At 38.4% G+C, this 17,811-nt stretch overlaps 1 pseudogene; it reads right to left on the bottom strand.

The window, feature by feature from the left end:
* Nucleotides 1-237: 237 nt before the first annotated feature.
* Nucleotides 238-16,221, bottom strand: LOC133300507 (uncharacterized; annotated as a pseudogene).
* Nucleotides 16,222-17,811: the final 1,590 nt, after the last annotated feature.

The raw sequence follows: 17,811 nt of genomic DNA, 5'->3' as shown, positions 1-17,811 counted from the left end.
TTACATAATCAATCACCCCCATAAATCCATCCCGTAAATACAGAATTACATATGATTGATACCCGTAATTATTACCGTATCCACCCATAAGCATGGTGAATGTTACTGTATTCCTCCTATCATATACACCAAAGTGCCTTGTGCATAATTAAACTATATATTTTATTAATAGCATGTAACATGTATCTCTATTAGATGCATGAAGATAAATTAGTAACTCAGTGGCACGCATAGATATTACAAAATAGGAATTATACAAAAGTAAAACCAAAACAAAATCATGGAGAGAGTTCCTTTACAGTTGGGAGGCTGGGTTGCCATCCCAAACTCCGATATGGTTTTGCTTTTGGAAGAGGTGGCACAAAAGGCTTCTTCCCTTTTATTCCTTTTCGTCTTAAAGAAGGCTTCTCCTTGAAGGCATAGAAGTCCTTCGCAGAATAGAAAGAGTCATCTAGAACTCCTCCACCTAGAGATCTATCCATCCTTGTGTTCACTATCTCTTTGACTCTAATGTTCTCTTGGCCTTTGCTTCCACTGCAAAAACTAGTTGTCAATGTTTCCAACATCTCTTGGCCTGCAACACCATGTGGCTCTTTCATTTTGCCATTTTCTTTGTGATTGTGTCCTCTAGGAGACCTTGTGATCTTTTCATCCAATGTCTCTTGGCCTTCTACTCCATTTGGCATTCTCATTTTGCCATTCTCTTTGGTTTTTTGTCCACTTGGAGACCAAGTCTTTGAGTCCAATACCTCCTTGGGCACCACCCCATCAGGCTCTTTGGTTTTGTTTTGCTCTGAATGTTTACGTTTCAGCTTCTCCACAGCTCTAAACGAAATTAGGATGTACTTGTGACCAGGCTGCAAAAGCTCTTCTTGCTGTAACACTGACTGGTGAGGAATTTTGAAGACTTCAGGCTTGGCAACACACATCCCCGGATACTTTGTCATAACCATAGATGCAGGAACTGCATGTTTATGCAGCTCCTGTTGTCCACCTGCATGAGTTATCCTCACAACAAGATCCTTTGATCGTGATCTGAAGTCCGGGGATGCCTTGTTTCCTTTCACCTGGTTCTTGCTTCTTGAATCTTTATCAGTTTGCTCTACAAGGCCTAACGAGTGAGCAACACGCTTCAGCATAGCCTGCAACTGAAAGTTGTGCAGTCTAAATGTTTCATCATCGCCTTTTACAAGATAATGTTGGGTAGCGGATGAACGTGAGAGATGTCAATACCATTTAAGCATTGCCAAATAGATGCTTCTTGTTTACTATGGCCGGCTATCTCTATAGTTTAATATTATTAACCCCATGAGGTAGCGATGAATCCGAGGCTTGGCACATATGCAAACAAAGGGAAAAGAATTGGCTTTTATTTCAGTCTTATGGGAGTTAGAACAAAAAAATTTCATAGATTGGATAAGAAGGTATCCACTCTCTCCTCAAAATTAACTTCATGGTTTGATACTGTGCCAGCTTGACAGACACATTCTTGTAGCATGATCATACTCCCATAAACCTGACAAGACTTGGCGCTTAAGTTTCTTTAGCCTCCCACTGATCCAATTGTTATGGATAACAAAACATCCCTTCTTCAAACATGCTTCTTTGACATTCTTTTCCTGCCACAGTTCTTGGTAAGCACCATTTGGAAAAAGGTCTCTGTCTAAGAAATATACTGTCAAGTTTGTTTCAGGTTCCACACATCTATTATCACCAACACGGTTGGATCCTCCTTTCCCACATAATATGTCGTAGAAGCTTGGCTGCTCAGATAAGCCTGAAGTTTCTGCATGCCTCACCACTTTCTCTATAGCAGCAATTGTTTGACTATCAGAATGAGCATAATAGAAGCCTGAGTTCAAGCGTCTAGGTAGGTTTATTGGTCCTGCACAAATGAAAATGAAAGAACAGTAGAAAATATTCTTTGTAAAAAGGGAAGAAAAGCATAGAAAATTCTCCTTATGACAAGTCTTTCTGTACTTAAGCAATATCGATGAAGATAGAATGGAGATGTCATCATAGGTGAAGCAGACAGATTTATGCAGTAAAATTTTATGTTTCCCAGTTCTCACACAATTCATACTATATTTTTATTTTATGCAATTAATGGGGATAAAAATATGAATTTCAAGTGTGAGATGCTGAAATAAGCACCTTGTTTTCGGTATTCATCAGACTGTGCAGCAAGAACTGCAGGGCCAAAAGAGTGAAGCAAGGGAACTGGGTTTTTGAACCAATATACATCTACATCACTAAGAAGTACATTGTAACCTAGCTTGAGTATCTTCAAGACAATTCTTGACTTCACTTTTGTCACCCTCTGGAAGCACTTTGTTCCAAAGTGGCAGTCATCAAAACTGATATCACTTGGAGCTATTGGATCTGTGAAAACTGGAATTCCCTAACATAGCAGAAAGATTGAAAAGGAAAAGAGGAAAATTGAATTCAGATACAAAAATTGTGATAACTACATTGAAATAGTTAAATCACCTTTAAGAACATTTAGGTAATGGTAGCATTAACATAGGGTAGAACACATGAATCACTGGTAGTATGAATAACATGCATCACCAATTTTCCTATTGGCCCTAAAAAATAACAAGCATTAAGAACAAAAAACATAGATTCATTTCTTAAGCAGATATTTGATGATAAAATTCAGATGGTATGTTAGACTACAGATTGCGCGCACGCGCGCACACATATATAGTCCAAAACATAGACATAGAATAGTATTGCTCTCGTTTTTCTCTAGAAGAGTTTTAAGAGTTTGTGAAATTACATGCAAGCTTGTACAGTAGACCCATACGAAAGAATTACGACAAAGCATTTAAGAAGTCTTTAATTCTTTATCACTTAGGTTAGGAGTTTAAGTAGGGATCTCATACCCACAAGAAGGAGAATAAAGATGAAACTAGTAAACATTACATTCCCAGAATGCAAGATTAAAGACAAACAATACTTTTGCAGATACAAAACGAGTACTTGCACAAACATTATTTTTGCAGAGAAAGACAGCACATACCTGCAAAATGGAGAATTGATAAGTTTCCTGATCAAGTGCAGAAACAATAAAATTTTTAATGGACAGTTTTCTTAATCTGCAAACCCAACTCATGAGCATATCCTTGTAGCTATATCCAGCCACAGTAAGTACAATTGTTTTAGTTTTGTCTGCAGTGATAGACAGGAGTGATTCTAAGGAGAATGGAAGCTCCAGCTCCAGAGGTGCTGGAATGTTCATCTGATCCTTGAGAGAGCAATCTAATATTCTGGTCAGTGATTTCAGACGACCAATGCAATACATTGTATTTTCCTTTAACCAAGAACGAAAAATATTTTCCTTTATCAGGTTCACTGCACCTCTGTGTCCAATTGGATAAACAACGTTTTCCTTGATGTCAACCATAATGTATTGGTTATTGCATTTCAAAAGTTTGAGAAGGCTAGAGTAATTAGCTTCACTATAGAAGAATGAACCATATTGTGCCCCTATATGGGAATTACCAATGTACTCCCAGTTTCTATTTTCAATATCGAAAGCAGTAGAATTCCCAAATGTAGCATTAGAATCATCTTCTCCATTCAGATGGAAACTTGTGATGGTCCAACTAGCATCAACCACAAATCTGAACTCAGATGACATGGCCTCATGAATTACCCAACTGTTGTGTATACCCTTACCGTATATGAAAGGTGGAAGAACTCCATTATGTAGAGGCATTTCCTTTCTGTTCCATGCCATGAGCATTCTTGTATAACAATGATTCCACTGCCAATTCTGTTCAAGCACTTTCTGCATCTGAAGAACAGGAACAATTCAATATAGTTTTTTGAGTATAAAATTGAATGTGGGTATGGATTTGCAGGGTGTACTTTCTTTGAGACCATTGGAAGATTTTTCATACCTCCTGGATCTTCACTGGTTTCCCATTATCTGTCTTCCAATGTTTCCCAGACTCATCCAAATGGAATGGGAAGTAAGAAACATTTTGAGCTGAAGCAACAAGAAGCCAATCATGGTCAAGTTCATACATATGATTTAGGGTGGAGATGAATCCAGAAAGGATAATGGTTTCAGGATCAATGATAACAGATATCTCTGATGTGAATGAGCGTGATTTTGCAATCATGGAATGGAAAAAAGGAGTACCAAGGAAGCTGGACAAACAAAAACATAGATTAGAAAGCAGTAGTTTAGATCTTTCCTTGTACATCAAGCAAAAATGACTTGGCTTATTTATACAATTTACATAACTAATACCAATGACTTCATCACCATGTATTATTGTTATTATATATTCAGAATTTCTGGAAGCAAGGAGGATACCACATGATGTTGTTATTTATTACATGAGATTTAATAAAGATCAATCTTAACAAATTTTTATTTTATACTATTTTTTGCATTCATAATCTAAATAGGTCAATTACATATAAAAATCAAATTATTATTTGCCAGCGATGATAGAACTTTTAGTAATAATAAAATTAGTTTTAGACAGAACAAACAAATTAATGATCTTGAGTAATGCAGTTTACCAATAAGAATATCACCAGAATAGAAAATTCTCTAATGAATAATCTATTCATGAATACTATCCTCTACCACATCAAGGTTAGTTTGCTTACGTGAAATCAATGTTGGTATCAACTAAAACCCGGGAATCAAAAGCACCTGCAAAGGAAGCAACGGAAGGGTCTTGGCTGAACAAAACAACTGTAACATATGGAGATAGAGCTAACCATGACCGAACAGCTAGTGTCTGTCTTGTCCCAATTGAGCCCATAAAAGGTTTAGGAGCTGTGAATATGGTAATACTGAGACTTTTGGAATCCAAGATAGCATTTTTATTGATCTTGGAAGTTCTGCTATGACCCTCGAATGAAGGCAATCTCTGAGTGGCATAGAGAGAGAGAACAATCAGAAAAAACCCAGATAGCCAAATTGACCAGAGCTCTACCTGAGATGCCTGCAAATCAAATACAAGATTAAATGTTATGAAAACAAGGCATGTGAAATACAATGAAGAATGCAATTCAAGGAACAAAAAAAAGAACCTTCATGGCTGGCTTGTATTATTGAGGAAATTCTGTTAGTTCTTGTTTTGTCCACTCTTCATGGGTTATTAAAAGAGAGAAAGTGATGCTTTAACTGAAAGAAAGAAAGGAAATGCACCGGTAACAAACCCACTACGCCACTACTAAGACATGTGAAGTTTGACGTCACAAACACGTTAGCTTCCTCCAAGTTGCAAGATTTTAATTGAATATAGAAAAGAAAAGAAAAAAGAAAAAGAAAATACACTCTCTCCTTTGTTTTAGACGTTGAATTTGGATGGAAGAGATGACAAGCTACTAGTCAAAAGTCAAAACTGGCTCGCAGTTTCTGTTTTCATTATTACAAAAATATAAACAAGTTTCAATGCCGTTGCAAGTTTTCTGCATCACGAAATCACGAATGGGATGGCCTGTGATCATTCCCACACGCAAACGTAAAGGAGACACAAGCAAGAACGTGTATTGCTATTGGCAATAAACAGAAACATGCACATTGGCAACATAGTTTACACTTACAATCAATTGTTTAATCTTAGGTTGTTTTGTGAACAGTGCTTTCTACACCAAAAACATGGGATGAAAAAACACATCTGAATCATTCAACTAACAGAACCAGTAAAATTTAAAATATATTCCCATCTATTGAATATGCCAGTAAGAATAAGGAATTTGATGGGATTAAATACAGACCAGACTCCTGTTGGAGAAAATAAAGTTAAGAATTTTTCAGTTTTTTTAAAATCAAAACACATTGCAATGCATATCCAACTCTAGCCCAGTTTTATACTATTTGAAAGTAACAGCATCAACCAAAGGATAGTGGGTTCGATTCCTGAAAGTCATAGCTCTGGGGAAAATGAAAAGACTCAAATTCGAAACCAGATTAATCAAGACCATTAGGGTTTCAGATACCAATTGGTATTTAAAAAAAAAATAATAATAATAATAGCATCATTATATAGAACCTACAAAATTAGGAAAAGAAAAGTCATCGTAACTCATTGATCCTCATTACGATGAACATCATAAGCTTAGCCCAACAACCTCCAAATTGAAAAAATGATGCGCGCACATCAATCTTTATGCGCCATTCTCACACCTATCTAGTTAATACGCGTTGCTAATGGTGCACAAATACCAGTGTTGCTCAAAACACAGGGTTAACAAGATATTTACACATCGCTTAACCATGCAAAAAAGGGGTACAAAAAATGGCGCACACATAACAAGTTGCTCAGAATTTGTGCTCCCTTGTATGAACCATGTAGATCCAACACCAAACAGGTGATCTCTCGATCATGACCTCCTTCCTCTGCACAAATAGCAAACACAGTAAACGTACAAGGCAGCATTGTGTAACATCCCGAGCGCTGACGACGGCGGGGAGTGATCGCCGGTGCAAAAGGGCATGGACAAGGAGCGGCTTCCGACAGTCTTCCAGTGGGAGATTACATGAACGAATGAATCGAATCGACACCCGAAAGAGAGGGATTCCAAAGACTGTGCAGGTATGAGACAGTTTGGGATAGCTTATAAGAATTAATTGGTACTACATATACTAACAAGATGCATCTGCTTTTCGGTAGCCCGGATCGGAAGAACTCCACAGTTAAGCGTGCTTGACTTGGAGCAATTCTGGGATGGGTGACCTCTTGGAAGTTTTTCCGAAAAGTGTGCGAGTGAGGAAAAAGCACACTGAAAAGTCTCGTGTTAGTATGTGGGGATAGTCATTGATTCTTGAAGCGGTCGGGCGTTACAAGTGGTATCAGAGCAGACCTCTCTTCTAGTATGGTGTAGTTCGAGGACGAACCAGGCGGAAACTGGTGGGCATGTAACATCCCGAGCGCTGACGAGGGCGGGGAGTGATCGCCGGTGCGAAAGGGCATGGACAAGGAGCGGCTCCTGACAGCTTCCAGTGGGGGATTACATGAACGAATGAATCGAATCGACACCCGAAAGATGCGAAAGGAAATGGACAAGGAGCGGCTCCTGACAGGCTTCCAGTGGGGGATTACATGAACGAATGCATCGAATCGACACCCGAAAGAGAGAGATTCCAAAGACTGTACAGGTATGAGACTGCACAGTTTGGGATAGCTTATAGGAATTAATTGGTACTACCTATACTAACAAGATGCATCTGCTTTTCGGTAGCCTGTATCGGAAGAACTCCACAGTTAAGCGTGTTTGACTTGGAGCAATTCTGGGATAGGTGACCTCCTGGGAAGTTTTCCCGGGAAGTGTGCGAGTGAGGAAAAAGCACACTGAAAAGTCTCGTGTTAGTATGTGGGGATAGTCATTGATTCTTGAAGCGGTCGGGCGTTACGCATTGTAATATAAATAAGAAACCTGAAAATTTCTCCCGAGTTAATGAGTAGCTAATTCTCATAAACATAGATCTTAATCTTGAAAAACTATGGCAACATGAAGTAGCATGTAAGTTACCAATGTACTCCCAATTTCTATTTTCAATATCTAAAGCAGTAGAATTCCCAAATGTAACATTAAATTTTCCTCAGCATCCAGATGAAAACTTTGTGATGGTCCAACTAGCATCAAACACAAATCTGAACTTAGATGACATTGCCGCATGAATCAGAAAAAGGATCTTCATAGCTTGTAAAACTCAGAAAATTCAGTTACATAATGTTTTGTCAACTCTTCATGGGTTATACTAAACTAGTTTCAAGAGTAAAATCGAAGTTGTTGAGGTTCAATGCTCTTGCAAGTTTTCTGCATCTCGAAGTCATGAATGGCATGGCACTAAGCCATTCCAAATGCATGCGTCACGGACACAATTACCAACGTGTTCTGCTATTTACTTAAACGCAGCTCAGGTGGTTAAACCACCACACAAAAACATTCACATTGACAACGTAGTATAATCAATAGTTTAACCTGAATACTATTTTATGGACGGTGCTTTCTTCACTATAACATTGGATAGGTGGCAACTAGGATTCTCTGCTCAAATCAAGCGATGCAAAAACACATGAACGAGCAGCAAATCAATTTGACGAATTATCTGATCTGAATCATTCAGATAACACATCCATCAAAATTTGGATTATATTGCCATCAATTAAATTTGACAGTAGGAATTATGACATTGATGGGGTTTAAAAACATACCAGAATTCTAATAAAATTATAGCTATTGATTACTCAGTTTTTTTCTTCTTTTTTAACATCAATACATATTACAGCACATATCCAACTCTACCCCAGTTTTATACTATTTCTCCCTAAAGAACCGTAAAAGCCATCACTTCCTATAAATCCTCATCAGAGTCCTTATGAAGAGCGAACATCACAAGCTTCGCCTCACACCTCCAAATTTATGGTCTTTTTTATGAATCCAATAGATGCAACGCTAGCCATCTCTGTCCTCATCATTCATCTTTGCCGCCGAACAGGTGACCTGGATCTTGACCTCCTTCCCCTGCATAAAAAGGAAGCACAGTAAATAAACAAGATACCATTGTGAGGTAAATATGAAGCCTGACAAATTCACCTGAGTAGCTTATACTTATATGATGATGGAAGTTTGTCTGAAAAACATAAATCTTAATCATGAAAAACTTTATGGCAACAAACCTGGATGTATCAAGAGAAGAGTAGGGAGAATGCCTGCGCTGTGAACGCTTGCTATGAGGAGACCGCGAAACTTGTCTAAAAATGAAACCACCGTACTGACTTGGTGAGTTTAAAGTATACAAAGTTTATACAAAATAACTCAACCTGGATAGTGTCAAAACTCCATTGGAAGCAGCCTATTACCGTAAATCATATCTTTTCCCAATGAATATGAGTAGAAGATACAGTAAAAAAATTTACTAGATCTTAAAACCTCAATAAGGTCTACAAATGTACCAATGATGTTATTCTCTATCCTGGTTAGATTCGGGTTACAGATATTCTAACAATCATGGATAAACAAGTGCCACAACTTAGTGCAAAAAAATTTAAGTTTCTTGCTTTTCTCAAATGTCTTATAACAGGTGGTAGATGATAAATTGAGAGAAACACAGAGTAGACTAATGGATGCATGAAAATGCAAGTCATTCTACATAACAACTAGTAGAGTATGGATCAACAGACACTAAGATAACATGACTTCAAATAAAGAAAGACTGAAATCATTAAATATGTGATGTGGCATCAATTTCAGAATCCTCAGAACTGCAACAAATCATAGGCTCAATGAGTTCAAGAAACGAGGTATAAAATAATTCAACTATCACATGGTACCCCACAAATTTTAATATCAATAATTCTACCTTCAAATTTGCAAATTTTATAAAAGTAATATCACACGTTGCACTAAGATGCAACGATAATTTTACAAATAACAAATAACGGAAGCTTTCCTAGCAGAGTTAAACTGATCATGCATGCATGTATATATGAAATTACCTACCCACACAAACATACACAACTATCACAATATAGCAAAAATTATTGATATTCAAGTAAAAATTTGCGATCACTCAAACAAGTAAATAAAATGATTAAATAAATAAAGATGTTATGGGGCCTAAATTGAAGTTCAAAAAGATTGCAGAAATAATTATGTAACTTTCTGGTCTTAATAGATAGCAAGATAGTGCTTCAGTCACAAGATTGAGGGAAGCAATTAAGTCTCAGGTTCTCAAGTCATGAGAAAATTGACCTACAGCTGAAATCATTAAAGGAAAATGCAGAAAAGCAGGTAGTGTCATAGCCGCTCAAACACACCACAAACACATAGAAAGAAAATAATGAATGGTACTATGATTAATAGACTACGTATTCTAATTCTGTTCATGGTACTACGACTCAATTTCAGCACAGATAATAAGCTAAGAAAAGCTATTTGCTAAATCACCAATATTCTATTAAAAAACTGGGGGGGTGAAATTAATTGATACACTATCGAAGTATATGTAAAAAACATGAACCAAGTGACAATTACTGATTGTAAATGTATTCTATATGACTATATCTGAACAAGAAGAAAGATATTGTAATAGCTTTAAACACAAACAGCTCGTCTCAACATCTGCAAGATGCTCTGAGACACCAAAACATTGATATCGCAAACCTGAACTAATTAAAGAATCTCTTAATAAATAATACCTTCTTTTAGACCTGACTGGAGATGGTGATAAGTCACGTTTTCTTGAATGCAGCTTCCTGCAGTGCAAAAATGAAATGAGGCACAATATATGACAATCAGACGAATGAAGGTCAAAGGGAATATGTTGTAAACCTTTTTGAGCCGTCTGAGCCTTCACCACTTGAATCACCGGCATGATTAACTGCATGGTCCTTGCTAGTTCTACCTCTACTGCTGACGGGAGATGAACGTCTACTTTTGTGCCTGTCAGGGTTACTTGCATCTTTTTGCCTTGATTTATGTTCCCCCTTATCCTTTGTATGTTCCTTTTTCCGGCTAGTATCTTCAGTGGCACTACCTCTATGGGGTTTTTCTGCTTCCTTCCTATCATCCTTGCCATCAACATGGGAGGGCCTTTTCCTTGACTCTGATTCCTTTGCCTTCTCCCCATGCCTTAAATTGTTCTCTTTCACTCTTTCTTTTACCTCATTGCTGAAATCTGCTTTTTCCTTTTTTTGATGTCTCTCATCCTTTCTTCTGTGATTCTCATTACCTTTTTCATCTGTCCGAGTCTTACTACTTTGAATCTCCTTAAAAAAGTCCTTCTCAGAAGAACTCCGGTCATTCCGATCATTTTTTTCTGATCTTCTGCTTTCCCTACCTGGATGATCATCTGTTGCCTTTTCCATACCAACATTTTTTCCAGGCAGTTCAGATCTTGGTATCGCTGAAGCATCTTTAGAACTAAAACCATTAAATCTATCATGGCTTCTTTCAGTAGCATTAAGCTCATTATCCTTAATATCATTAGAAACCACCTTGGAAGAATGTGAATGATCAAATTCTTCAGTCACCTTATCATCATGCAATCGATCAACACTAGCACCATTGCTACTTATGGATAGTAATGAGCTGGTTTTGACTGAATTACTCACCAAATTAGTTTGACTTCTACCATGCTCTTCAAGTTGTGAACTGGTATTAACAGGTACATCATGCATATCTTCCAAAGGTTTCTTAATCCCTGACCGATAGGAAGCATCTTTTGCAGGAGTTGGCACGATGGAATTCTCAATTTCCTCGTCTCCTTCATCAGCATCAGAACCATAATTTCCAAGACCTAAAACATCTCCAGGAGAGCTGGAATTGGACTTTTCACTAGCACCATCATTCTCTAATTCTTTTGCTTTGACTGGAACTAGAACCTTTGTAGATGCCTTGGGAACTGGAGCTGAGGGCGGAGATGCTGATGCCTTATGGTTTGAAGTGGCAACATTATGACCCACTGCAGAAAACAGATTGTTAGAACCTCCAATATTTAATACTTCAGAAAGTTAGCACATAATAACATATATAGATACATATTGAAAAGGAAAAAATAGAGAGCGTTAGACAACTACCTTCAGCAGTCAGATCATCTTCACTAAGAACTTTGATTGCAATTTCATCAAATAATTCATCGGTAACCTAAGAAGAAGCTGTAATTAGAACTATAATGGATTGAATTTTTTGTTCTGCTACACACAGTAGACAGATGTTAAATAAACAACAATTCACGTTTAAAGCAAGGCTAACCTTCAAAAGAACTTCAGTCAGAACTTTTTTTATTTCTTGGTTGATTGCTGCAGTTCTAGCTGCTTCAACATGATCCTACATATCACATACGTCAAATCAAATCCAAATTGGGGAAAGGAGATTCAATAACTAAAATAAGTTATATAAAAGGACTTATTCTTTAGAAAGAAACTTTGATAGTAAAGAATGAAACCTCTTCATCCTCCTCATCCTCAGCTGATCTAGACGAATCAATGCTTTTACTATCTGCCTCATCACCCTTCATATATGACTTATCAATGCCATCATCTACAAATGTCGTTTCCTCTTTCGGATGCTCTACAGAAGGAGCAGCAATGACTGTTTTCTTAATTTCCTCTCTAAGCCAGTTAGGGACTGAAGCCTGAAAAATAACAGCAAAATAAGGTTTGATGATATATATCTATCCAAGCATCAACCTTCGCATTTTACTTACCTTCTTTGGGCGTTCAGGAATACCAGAAACCCCATATGCATCAGCAGAGAAAGCTGCAGTAGGATGAATTGTAGTTCCTGTACTAAGGGTAAAGGGTGCACCACTTGGTGGAATTGTTGAAGGGAGGCCAGGTCCAGGAAACCTTCCAAATGGCGGGGCCACATGACCAGGAGTGGTGATAGATGGGTCATGCTGCTAAAATAACCAATTGTCGGGATTCATAAAAGAAACATATAAGTTGAGTAGAAGAACAAAAAAGTGTTTAAATTATACCTGTGGGCCAGAGGCAAGAATCGGAGGTATTGTAGGATAACCAATGCCAGGTGCCACTGGAGCAGCCCAGTTATTCATTGAAGTAACAGAATCATGATGATTATAAGTTGATTGCATTTGCAGGTCACTATCATGACTAAACCTAGGTGCAAAATCTAAAGGTTGATCAGCAAGATTGATAGCAGAGTCAACTGAGTGGCTACCGGAAGCAAAGGGCACATGCATTGATGGTTGCATATGGCGTTGTTCTTGAGATGAGGAACTTGACAAAGGCAACACCGTGTATGACTGTTGAATATGGTCAGCAGCCTCTTTACCTGTAAGTCAATAGGAATCATTGAAATTAAAGGTGTAGCCCCCGAAGACCTAGAGTCCTGCTCTCTGAGGGCATGCATATATTCATCAAAGCTACAAAAAATTGAGTAATCTTGAAGAAACCCTTTCTCACCTATAATTCCAACTATAACTCATCTTTAGAATGAGTGAATGACAACATTTAAGTATTACAACTACACAAGCCTACTTATCATAGGGACACAAAGAAGCCATCATAAATGGAGGGGGAAGGGGTTTATGCATTCCCTAGCCAGGTCCTCAGCAAATGTGCAAAGATGAGGTAATTCGTGTACATAAAGGCAGTGAGGTAAAAAAAGAAGGTTCCCACAACCCCATATCATGTTACTATCAACATTTTCCAGGACATGAAAAGATGACTGACATAAAACAACTAGGCTGGCACCACTTATAAATAACTTCTTTAACAGTTATCTGAATAATGCTGTATAATGATGTGATTAAAGGATATTTCTCTATCATCATTTAGCATGGTACGTCTTTGGCATTTTTGATTCAATACATAAATATACCTTATTATTGTTAAGCACTTAGATGGTGGCAACCAACACACAACCTTCCCCAAATTGGGCTACCTGGGCCTCAGCTCAAGTGCCTTCACATAGAAACACTACAATTTTCTTGACCAGGTAGGAATCAAGCAGTTTCACATATCGTTCCGTATATTTCCAAAAAAAAAAAATAGACCTTTTTTTAAAACTTCTTCAGGTGTATTGTGTAACAAAGGTGAGTCCTTGTGGCACGTAGACCCACACAAGCAAAAATTAACGAGATTTACTTTCTCAATCTTACTTCCAGATAAAGGGAAAAAATTGATTAACAAAGAATTCAGGGAGTCCTGACTTTGATGGCATCTTACAAGGAGTAAAGAAGCTTTCTCCAACAACAAAGTATTGCGGTTAACAACAATTCAAGTTTAGGCTGCCTAGATCCCAGCAAGACAAGAATAGTCTTCTATTAATAATGGTTCTGAAAAGGCAACTTTAGATGATAGAGTAATTTCTTTATTTCATTTATAGGCATATTAATTATTGGGGGTTTGACATGATTTTCACTCTTTCAACATTAATTATTAGATACTTCCAACAGAAAGCCTAATTTTTCTCCGCCGCCTCTTTGGTTTCTCTCTACTTGGCAGCAGTCCACCTCAGATCTACTGATCTGAGGTGCATTTCACCTCCCACCACCCTCTCTGCCAGTACCAAGACCATCCTACCACCAAAGGCTCATTGTTGCCAGAGCATCAACACGCCCCCACAACCCAATCACTGATCTGCTGTGTCTATCCATCTGGGCAGCGCGTGACAATGCATCTGACCACTTATTCGAAGCCATCTTCGCATACCTATCTGCCGACGGGACTCCAGCCAAACCCACCCATCCCTGCCTCAGTTGGTCACCCTACAGGGACTGTTTATCTCCCTGTCCCTTCTAGATCCTCATCGCTGCAAACAAAACAAAATTCCTAGGATTCTAGCATGACTCTTGCAATTTAGCATGAGATTCCCATGTCAAAATGATACTCCATGCAATCTGTATCGATAGAGTGGGGACTCACGTCAAATCGCATGAATCAAATCGTATCTCATATGATTCCAACTACCATATCTCTCTTTGAACCAAATTTAAACAGGTTCACATCACAAACACTAATGTACGGGTAAATTTTAGAATATTGATTCATTAGCCATTTCCACAGAAGCTTCACTTGCAATTTCAATATACTAAATAAATAATTACCTGCAACAGAACTATAACTAGAAGGTACCTCCTGCTGATGAACTAACTGATTTGTAGGCAAGTTTCCTTGTTTGAATGAAACAGTTGCATCTCCAATGCTGGCCCCATCTCTAGCACTGTATGAATGCCCATCTGAAGAATAAGATGTCTCCAAACTAACAGATGCAGCCTCCTGTGAATGTCCTGAAAGCCGCTGCACAGATGGATCCAAGAAGGAAAATTGTTGATAGCTTGATGATGGATTGGAATGGTTCTGAATATCAGTATAACGTGTGTCAACAGATTGCTGATACTGATCATGATAATGGCTTTGCTCTTGCAATCTTCCAGCAGGTGAAAAATGTGATTGTGTATGCTGACTTTCCATTGCAGCCTTAGCGTCGGCCCATGCTCTGGCCTTAGCAGCCCAGTCTTCTTCATTCTTATGGGCTAACATTACATAATTATGTCAAATAAATACAAAATCCACTGCGTTAAAAAAGGATATAGTAAATTGGGGTTTTGGGGGAGGGGTTTCAAAAAGGCGAAATAGAACTTAAAAGCATGCACAGGCACACATGAGGCCACACAAAACAAATGTTATATTTTATCACTCCAATGACTGCATGCCAAGCCAGTTAATTTTAATAATGTTACAAACTACAGTTGAAAAGTGGCATACAAGTCTGATGATGACTTCCTCATATACACACAATTATCTATCTAGGTCAATACTCAGTGTCAAGTCAGAAGTCATTAACTTCATGAATACCGACAAATGAAATGCATACACAATGTACTTAGCACAGATTAGATTGTTATAAATAAACTAACAAAAAACAAAAAGTGACACAATAATGCATGTATTTTCACTATTTGTTTTCCTTTTTCTCTGCAAATGCTCGCCTCTGAAGTTGATAACTTTCCTAGTCCAGACTTTAACTTCATAATAAACACCAAAACCCTAACTTTGGTACCAAAAATAAGAAAACAGTATTTCACATGTTAAGCATATAACAACTAACCTGTATAGCCTTGGTTGGGAGGCCAGCTAGGGTTGCTCCATTCCTAAAAAAATTCCATACAATTAGTGAGATTATCAATCAAGAAAAAACAAAACCGCAAGCCAAATATGAACTACAAAAGCACCTGATGATAAGGCTGAGGAACGTGGGAGTGAGGCGGGAACTGAGGAGGAGGAGGCACGTGAGCATGTGGCGGAGGCGGAGGAGGAGGAGGGAACTGACTAGGATGGTAGGAATAAGGGTTCACCGGAGGAGGAGGAGGAGGCGGCGGCGGCTGGGGCCACTGCGGCGGAGGGGAAGGAGTCTGGGAAGGGTGGTACTGGAATTGGGTGGAGAACCAGGGGGCTTGGGGAGGAGGCGGTGGCATCTGGTGAAAGTGGTGCTGCTGCTGCTGCTGGTGGTGGTGGGGATCCGCCGTGTGCGGCGGTTGTGGTGGCCTCATGTAACCATGTGGTTGCTGGAACGAATCCATAGATGAGAGTGGTTTTTACTTTTTAGAACAATTGGAATTTAGAATCAGAGGTTACGTGATTTCGATTGTGATGCTTTTCGTTTCGATCGCAAACTGTGAAACGAGGGATTCTGGACTCCAGAAAGGGAAATTTTATCAAGTAGAGGGTTCAGCCAGTCACCGTACGGCCCCGTTTGCGAGCAAAAACCCCTTTTTTCTCACTCTTCAGTCTCTCCTTGTAGGAGAAAAAAATTAAGGGGAATCTAAAATCGGCAAAAAAAATTAATTTATTATTTTTTTTAATAAAAAATTACGAATAATTAGTCGTTTGGTAATAAATTAAAAATCTATAGCACCCAAACACGTCCACATGGGGCGTGTTCTGATGGAGAAAGACACGTCCATGTGGGGCGTGAGCTTCTGAAGGAAACACTCCCAAGGTAGGGCGTGTGTGGCAGGAGAGAGACACGCCTAGGGTAGGGCGTGAGCTTCTGAAGAAAACACGGCCAAGGTAGGGCGTGTTCCAGGATAGAGACACGCCCTTTCACCTTTTTACCTCATTTCCACCCTCCGATCCTCTCTCTAAACCTCCTCCTCCTCCTTGTCTCTAAATTTCTTTTGGAGGATTTTGCGCAGCGAAGCTCTGTCTCTCTCTCATGTAAGTCCCTATTTATTGTTTATTTTTTTTATTAACAGCAATTAATATATGATAGTTATTAGCGACTTAGATAATTGTTAGGGGGTTAGAAAAATATTTGTGACTTTATTTAATTGTTAGGGGTTAGAAAAATATTAGTGACATGTGTAAGAGAATTGTGATGTGACTTATGTATTAGATATGGACTTAAAAATTAATTAGTTACTTCTAAATTGGTATATGTTGGTTTTATGACTTTTTTATGAATGACACTTGCAAACATATTGACCTTTCAATTAACCACATTTAATTAGGGCTAGTAAAAAAAGAATACCGTATGCAATATTAATTTAAATTGAATTTGAATTATTTAATGTATTGAAATATATTTTTAGAATAATGTAATGTTAAATGAATTAATTGTCAATGATGTTAATTTAATTGAAATTAATACAACAATTGAAGTTAGTTAAAAGCTATTTAATTAAGTGCAATTAAATTTTATTTAGTGTAAATTAATATAATATCAATAGTAATTTGGGTACATCTTTTTCATTTGGAGTAGTATTCTATTATGGCCCATTCGTCTTCATCAGAGTCCTCGCGCTCTGGATCCGATGGTGATCTTGAGCCATCCGATCCTTGTACGCATGTACTTCCTGGACCATATAGGTGGGAGGTACTCCGTAAGAGGACACAGCGCAGTCACGTTTCACAAGTTGTGTGGAACGAGGATACGGTCAGGGGGTTAAAGACGAGGCGAGGGAAACTTCAGGGGGGACCTCATCATGATGATATACCAGACGTTGTCGCTGACTATTTGACACAGGCTGGGTTCATACACGTGGCACGTATGAGTCATGTTCAGGTATGTAATGTTTAAATCACTTAATTAAATTACCGCATGTGGACTTTGTATAATTGTTGTTTTTCCTTCAGATCGATACCCCCTTGATCTCTGCTTTGGTTGAGCGTGTTGGAGACCAGAGACACATACGTTTCACATGACGCAGGGAGAGATGATCGTTACATTACAGGACGTGGTTGGTATACTTGGTTTGCCTACTGACGGGCAGGCAGTTACCGGATCTACAGCGTTGGATTGGATTGCTATGTGTCAGCAGGTTTTTGGGACTGCCCCTGTTGCGGGCACAGACATTCACGG

This window comes from Gastrolobium bilobum, unplaced genomic scaffold, assembly GCF_033153095.1.
Source record: "Gastrolobium bilobum isolate Gb01-03AN ecotype WA unplaced genomic scaffold, APGP_CSIRO_Gbil_v1 utg3131, whole genome shotgun sequence".
Lineage (NCBI taxonomy): Eukaryota > Viridiplantae > Streptophyta > Magnoliopsida > Fabales > Fabaceae > Gastrolobium > Gastrolobium bilobum.
The sequence above is the reverse complement of the archived record's forward strand: the minus strand, read 5'-3'. Positions and strand labels throughout refer to the sequence as shown.